An 8719-nucleotide genomic window follows, 5' to 3' on the forward strand; every position below is an offset into this window, starting at 1 on the left:
ATTTAACTTAGTTACAGTTTTATTGACAGAAAGTAACACCATAAAATTACTTTCATTATGTTCTGAATGAAGTTTTATCAAAGGTCATGATGTACATGCCATGGTATACATTATTTATATAAAAGAAAAGTATATATATATATATATATATATATATATATATATATATATATATATATATATATATATATATATGTGTGCCAAAATAATACACAGTCAATATTCTTATTTATTCAAAGTTTATTTATGTTATCAATCAAAGCTGTATTCTGTGATATTTCCAAAAGCTTGTACAATTTCTGTGAAAACTTTACACTGAGCTGCTGTGCCTTTGTGAAATTGTGCTACTCCTATACTTGCAAGTATAAATAAATTACAAAGACCAAACTTGGTTTACTTTCTTTATTTGTTTCACTCTCCTTTTTTTGAAAACCACTCCTGCTCCAAAAGAAACTTCCACCACACCCCACAACATGGATAAAACACTTTTCACCAAGTCTGATATCAGTCAGCATGTCTGTCCGTCCGTCCGTGAGATAACATGTTCACGAGGCAGTGCAAATGGTGTCTTGTAACTGCTCTGAAACTGTCATAATCATACCATTCAAGGAGTAAGGCTACTAATCATTTGCACAAATTAAGAGTTGTAGCCTACTCTTTGCCTTAAAAGTGAGCAGAAGATAATGTTACTCAGGAAATTTACCATGAAGATCAATTACAACCACTTATCTACAATGCTAGAATATGATGCGTAGCCTACATACCTCTCTCTCTCAGTAACATATTAATTCCCACTGCACGCTTTTAAGGCAAAGTGTACAGCTGTTTGTTTGTGTGAATTACAATAGACTCCTTCAATGGTTTCAGTTAAGAGCAGTAGTTCATAAATGTATATTTGTATACTAGCATTCAGTCGGTCCGCTATTATCTGCCACTTTTGTTTTTACAGAGGCTGAGTTTCCTTCTCTACATATTATACTGTATGCTTTGCTTCCTCGTATACAGTATTTGGACATAGAAAAGAAAGACACTGAAGAACTTGGACTGAAATCTAGAAACTATAAAGATAATTAAGTGATAAACTCAATGCCCATTGTAAACATGACTATAACATAGGGTGACCAGACGTCCCCGGTTTCCGGGGACAGTCCCCGGTTTCGGTGACCTGTCCCCAGCTGGAGCTGTCCCCGGAAATGTCCCCAGTTTTCACTGTGACTGACAGATCCGAAATTAGAATGAAAGAAAGAAAACATTGACCAAACGTATAGTCGTGCACCCTACACGTGCAGGCTCAAGACAGCCAGAGCAAGCACTGCTCAGAGCTCAGAGATGTTCTAGAATGCCCATATTTTACACTGCTAAAATGTTTATTTACATGGAGTCTGGTGGGTTTAGCGAATGCAATTTCGCAGACTTTTTATGTTTAAAAAAAGGATCTTACTCTTTAACAGAAAGGTCCACCTCCTTAGAAATCCTTTCCATAATGTTGTCTGACACTTATAATATTAATCTGAGCCTGTCAGCGGCAAAACAAGCACTTTTATGAACGTAAATACAAGCTGGACAATTGTCTTGTTTCGCCGTTAAAGCAAAAGCTGTCACATAAATGTAGTGCAGTAAACATTACAACATTTCCCTTTGAGGTGTAGTGGAGTACAAGTATGAAGTAGCACCAGGGGCGATTCTAGGATCAGACCTTTAGGGGGGCTCAGCCCCTAATGAGAATGTGACACGGATATAGCGCGTGCAAAAGTGTTAACCCCTTTGCTGTGACAAATGGTTTGCAAGAAAATTAACATTGAACTTACATGAAATGTTATCATATTTGCATTCTGCACAAATCTCTGCACACCCATTACTCTCTGAGAAATATCTCACAAACTCTTCACTCAACACATGTACAACAAGCGGTTCCTGAGTAATCCGCTTTTGAAATTGCAACAAAATTTCTGCATGGTCTCCAACTTTATAATTTAATCTCATGTAAACTATTATTGTCAGCACAGATATTTTTTGTAAATTGCTTAGCCAGTGTATCCCACCATAATGGTTATCATATTGCCAGATTCCAGACAATCCCACTTACTTATATATATCCCACTTACAAATATGAATATATATTTCTACTGATATGCTTCCTAGTGACATTAATGCAAATATTTGAAGAAAAAACTATTCCACCTGTGTGTGCATGGTTAGAATTCTGAAGTGCAAAATAGTTCAGGCTACAGCACAAATATTTCCATCCATAGATAAGAATAATCAAGTCTAACCTCTGAATTTCTTTTCAAAGTGCACCAGATTGATGCATTTAAACGTTAAAATAGACAACATTTTCTTACAGGGGAGCTTGCCCATGGACCCCCCCTAGGGGGGCTTGTTGGGGCACAAGCAGCTCTAGGTCTAGTGACGTCCCTGGGCAGTCTCCCCGTTTTAAGTTTACAAAGATAAAAACATATTTACGCTTCTGAGCTGAAAATGTCCCCGGATTTTGTCTCAGAAATCTGGTCACCTTACTGTAACAGTGTATTCATCAGTTAAAAATACACTAAAAATATAATGATATAATATAATAATATATACAAAAACTATTGAGGTGTCCTCTCCCTGCTGTTACATGAATGTACAGTAGCCTACATCACTATATAGTTACTGGTCCAGTGAACTAAGACTATAACTAAGGAGGACTGTACAATTAGGATAGGTTTTATAATTGTACAATCCTCTCAAATTATAGTCCCAGTTTACTGGACAGAACACACACTGTGTGCTAAGAATGCCAAATACAATGCACATGGAAAAGTAATATACTGTACATGATCCTTTATTGTCAAAGATTGTCAAGAATACAAAGAGAAATAAATCATCTAAAAAGATGTATTGGTCTCTGACCAGTCTGCCGTTGTTAGAACCATTATAGAAACACGTGTATAGGACTTTATATATTATCCTTCATCGCTGACTTAATTTAAAACACATTTGAAACTTTATCAGCCTTTTCTTCCGGCGCCCTCGAGAGTGGCAGCCTTCTCTGTAGCTCGTCTGTTACGTGTCTGTTTTTGTCTTTTTAACTTTTTTCTCTTCTAACTTAAATGATTTTTAATCATTTACATGCCTTGCGTATATATATCTTCAATGGCTACGATTAAATTGGATCACAGCAGTAAAAACCTTGTTTATGCAAGGGAACAACTGTTCGGACTAAAGACAATGGGACAATTTGCACCCCATCCCAGAGGAATTGACTACCGCGGATGCAGAGCCGGAGCTAGCGTGAAGGCTAGGCTACTGAGGAAGTGGTGGAGGTTTAAGCCATCTATTCCTTCGTGTGTCTGATGGGGAATGTAAACTCACTGGCCAACAAGACGGATGAGCTAGGTGCCCTAGGGAAGAACGTTAGGTTGTACAGGGAGTGCAGCATCATGTGTTTGGATTACTGTGTTTCATACTAGTTAAAATGTTAAAATCATCTTTCTTCTCATACTTGGTGTTCTCTTCAAGAATGTTGTCTTTGAGAGCCTTCTCTCTCTCTAGTATCAACACAGACTGTTATCCATTATCCAATTGTCAATTTGTCTACAGTGAACTTCAAAGATATGTAGTCTACAGCTGGGGATGGATTAAAGAACTAGATTGTTGTATTCCCTATTATAATTTATTGTTATGTGTTTGCACTTTCTATCTGACACGGAGCATAATAAACATGCAACCTGTTCAATATCATTACCTGTGAAACTGTTGATTTCTACATGGCAGTTAAATTAATATTGTCTTTTTATACCATTGGTATTGACTGGTTTGAGTTCTTTTATTGGTATAGGCAAGGGACATGGGCATCACCATCATATATTTAGGGTGGCGCAATTGACCAATCTCACGCACCACACATGCCTTTCATTACACCCATTTTTCGTCCTCGCTTTCTGTGATAAAGGCTACATTTATGATCATTAATTGACAGTTCAGCAGAAAACAGTGCCCTTGTAGCCTAGTCTAAGTGTAGGCCTAACTACCTGTGTGGCTGTTTAAAACTGAGCAGCGCTCCTCTGCATCAACAGCTCACAATGTCTTGTTTTTAATTTATTGGCCTACATAAAATAGCGAACAAATATGAGTTGATGTAATGAATGAAATTTACACACAGGAATTGATCATTGTGAATGATTTGGGATCTCCAGCTGGTCACCCTAAAATGCACCAGAATGAAATCACATCTACGAAATTCAAAATTTTCTGTGGGAGGACCCTGAGACCTCCCGCACAAACAGCCCCACCTACAATATTTTTCACCAGCCGCCACTGAATAACACTGACCTGATTGCTGGTATCAGAGTCCAAGTCTGATGCTTGTCTTCCTGGTTCATTGTTGCCCAGCTGATCCATTCCTCCCTTGTCCTGAAATCCAGCAGATCTCGACTGTGGCTGCTGGACTCACTCTGGATACAAAACGAACCCGGAGTAGTTTGGAGAAAACAGCATTAAATTAAACTGTGAATAAATCTAAAGGCAAAAACAAATTTAACTTGAGGTAAGGCAATGCAAGGCAAGGCAATTTTATATATATAGCACATTTCAGCACAAGGCAACTCAAAGTGCTTTACATAAAACATCAAACATTAAAAAGCAAAGAGCAGAAATAGAAAATAAAAAATATTAAAATATTAACGAATACAGATTTAATATGAGATCAAATACAAGAATAAAATTGGCCCTAAGTTTTATTTTACAGATTTATAAACCAGCAGATGTATTTTGAAATCAACTATTTGAGGCACAGGAAGCCAGTGAAAAGACTTCAGAACTGGAGTGATGTGACCCATTTTTTTTTAGTCTTATTGAGGACTCAGGCAGCAGCGTTCTGAATCAGCTGCAGCTGTCTGATTGATTTTTTAGGGAGACCTATAAAGACACCTTACAGTAGTCAAGTCTACTGAAGATAAAAGCATGGACAAGTTTTTCCAAATCCTGCTGAGACATAAGTCCTCTAATCCTTGATATATTCTTAAAATGGCAATAGGCTGATTTTGTTATTGTCTTAATGTGGCTGTTGAAATTCAGGTCTGAGTCCATGACTACACCAAGATTTCTGGCTTTGTCTGTTGTTTTTAACATTGCCGTTTGAAGCTGAGCGCTGACTTTCAGTTGTTCCTATTTTGCTCCAAAACTTCCTGTTTCTGGCAATAATGTCAGAGAAGAAGGACCGTCTTGCATTCCTCAGTTCTAAATTATAAATGCGAAGTCTCTCTTTATAGGTGTCAAAATGGACCTGGAGACTAGTTTTTCGCCACCTGCGTTGAGCTATTCGACACTCTATCCTATCACACTATCCTCAACATTTTACATTTGCAAATACTCTTAAAATCAAATAATGATTTGTTTGTTGTTTTTTAATACGCGTTTATGAAATTAAAATCGAATGACCAAAATACACCGACCAAAGTTTAACAGTTAGCTAACTAACGTTAGCTTTAAAAAAATAAATCTGTCTCATCTACGTTGAAAACATTATTTCCAGGTAAGTCTTTTCTGCTTGCTTATGTAACCTCTCAGTTAATATCCCAGTTTGACTGTCCTTTTGTTCATTGACATTGACAGATACGGCTGGTTAACTGTTGTTAACGTTACGTAAAGTTAAATTAGCTAGCTAGCTACTGGGTCATTCTATGAAAACTTTGCATTATAAATATCTTATTTTCAAATTACTGTTTTTATAATCTTGAAGCACCTATTTGGATAAAGTAGATTCTTACCTCTCAAATCATCTTATCTTATCTTATTTATTTAAAAAAGAATCAACAGAGGTATGTGTGCTATGTCAACCCTTTTACAAACACATTCATTTGTATCTGAAAATGTTTTAAAGTCATATTTAGATCAAATGTGATATATCATGAATGATATATTGATATATTGATGATGGTTCAAAAACCCTATGAAAAAATGAGGTAGAGATTGAGTGACCCTGCCCGGAGGAAGCCCGGGGCCCCCGTCTGGAGCCAGGCCCAGATGGAGGGCCCGTCAGCGAGCGCCTGGTGGCCGGGTTTGCCACGGAGCCCGGCCGGGCACAGCCCGAAAAAGCTACGTGGCACCTCTCTCTCCAACCCATGGGCCCACCACCTGTGGGGGGAACCGCTGGGGTCGGGTGAGCTGCCACATGGGTGACAGTGAAGGTCAGGGGCCTCGACGGACCAAGCCCGGGCAGCAGACGCTGGCTCTGGGGACGTGGAACGTCACCTCTCTGTGGGGGAAGGAGCCGGAACTTGTGCGGGAGGTGGAGCGCTACCAGTTGGATCTGGTGAGGCTTACCTCTACGCACAGTCTCGATTCTGGAACCATACTCCTGGATAGGGGTTGGACTCTTTTCTTCTCCGGAGTTGCCCAGGGTGTGAGGCGCCGGGCGGGTGTGGGGATACTCACAAGCCCCCGGCTGAGCGCCGCTACGTTGGAGTTTACCCCGGTGGACGAGAGGGTCGCCTCCTTACGCCTGCGGGTTGTGGGGGGGAAAACTCTGACTGTTGTTTGTGGTATGCACCAAACAAGAGCTCGGAGTATTCGGCCTTCTTGGAGACCTTGAATGGAGTCCTGTATGGGGCTCCAGTGGGGGACTCCATAGTTCTGCTGGGGGACTTCAACGCGCACGTGGGAAATGATGGAGACACATGGAGAGGCGTGATTGGGAGGAACGGCCTCCCTGATCTAAACCAGAGTGGTTGTTTGTTGTTGGACTTCTGTGCTAGTCATGGATTGTCTGTAACGAAACCATGTTCGAACATAGGGATGCTCATAAGTGTACTTGGTACCAGAGCACCCTAGGCCAAAGGTCAATGATCGATTTTATAATCGTTTCATCTGATCTGAGGCCGTATGTTTTGGACACTCGGGTGAAGAGAGGGGCAGAGCTGTCAACTGATCACCATCTGGTGGTGAGTTGGGTCAGGGGGTGGGGGAAGACTCTGGACAGACCTGGTAAGCCCAAACGGGTAGTGCGGGTAAACACCTCCGGCGGAGCTTTTCGTGCATCCCTGTGGAGGCTGGGGGCATTGAACCCGAGTGGACAATGTTCAAAGTTTCCATTGCTGAAGCTGCGGCGGGGAGCTGTGGTCTTAGGGTCTTAGGTGCCTCAAGGGGCGGTAACCCACGAACACCGTGGTGGACACCGGTGGTCAGGGAAGCCGTCCGACTGAAGAAGGAGTCTTTCCGGGATATGTTATCCCAGAGGACTCCGGAGGCAGTTGCTCGGAGTAGAGCCGCTGCTCCTTCGCGTCGAAAGGAGCCAGTTGAGGTGGTTCGGGCATCTGGTAAGGATGCCCCCAGGGCGCCTCCCTAGGGAGGTGTTCCAGGCACGTCCAGCTGGGAGGAGGCCTCGGGGAAGACCCAGGATTAGGTGGAGGGATTATATCTCCAACCTGGCCTGGGAACGCCTCGGGATCCCCCAGTCGGAGCTGGTTAATGTGGCTCGGGAAAGGGAAGTTTGGGGTCCCCTGCTGAAGCTGCTACCCCCGCGACCCGATACCGGATAAGCGGAAGAAGATGGATGGATGGATGGATGAATGATAACCCCCCCTTTTTACATTAATGGATTGCTGCCATAAAACTAACCAAACCGAGCGATGAGAGCCCACAAACCAAATTTCAGTTGTGCTGTGACCACTTCATATAAGGTAACGTAACAGAAATATCTTATTTATGTATTGTTAGCTAGCAAACAGGCTAAAATGGTTTCTAAGGTGGCATTAAAACAAAGCAGTAAATCTGAGAAATAAAACGTTGTTTTGGCCGATTTATCACTCAAAATGCAACTGTAGCAAGCATCTTACTATCACTAATCTATAAATAATAGGCTAACGTTAGGCCTATAACGTTTAAGTAGCATTCCCGTGAAGTTTGTGTGGCATTCTTGCCATGTGCATGTCTGGTTAAAGCAGGTTCATCCTGAAAATCAAATGGCTAAGCTAAATCAATTTACTAATAGCTGTTTATGATGCTAGATAGTTGGTCTAAGACTGTATTTGATGATTTCATGTCAACTGCTCGACTTTGATGGAATATAGCTGTTTGGGCAACACAGTCTCACCCCTATTCGTCACATACTGCCGTTTGGTCATTTCCCCCAGAAGTGCATAACCCACGTTCAGGGTACCCCTTCTTCGTCGCTTGACACCGTAGAGGGTCATCCAATAGATATGAATGCAAATCCCTTATCTTTGGATTTTGACGGAAGGGGGTTAGCCATCCAGCGGTTTGCCTGCGCTGGAAAGTATGATTTCAGGAATTGATTTTGTGCTACAAATGTGTATTTTACAGTAGTGTGCGGTGCATAGACTGTTAATGATTGGTGCGGTGACCATACATTTTTGTGGGGCAGAAACCCTTGTCTGAATCACCACGACTTTTTTTTTTCAACATATAATTTTGGGCTGCATTAAAATGACATAATTACAGGAGTTACAGGACTGCATATTTTGCTGTAGGCTTAAAACATGCCTTAATTTAGGTGGGATATTTTATAATTGTTGATGGTATTTCCATTTACAATGGCTAATAGTGAGCCTACTATTTTTTTTACTTTTTTTTTTACGTTCTCATCCATTTCAACCAGCGACGCATAGCAACCGTTGCTATGAGTAAACCCCAGGACTGTCCTAGAATTTTGTATTCTGTCTGGTCCAATTTTACACTTAAAAGGGATACTTTTATTCTGAATAAAACTCTGACCGGA

The sequence above is a fragment of the Sander lucioperca genome, chromosome 17 (assembly GCF_008315115.2).
Source record: "Sander lucioperca isolate FBNREF2018 chromosome 17, SLUC_FBN_1.2, whole genome shotgun sequence".
Lineage (NCBI taxonomy): Eukaryota > Metazoa > Chordata > Actinopteri > Perciformes > Percidae > Sander > Sander lucioperca.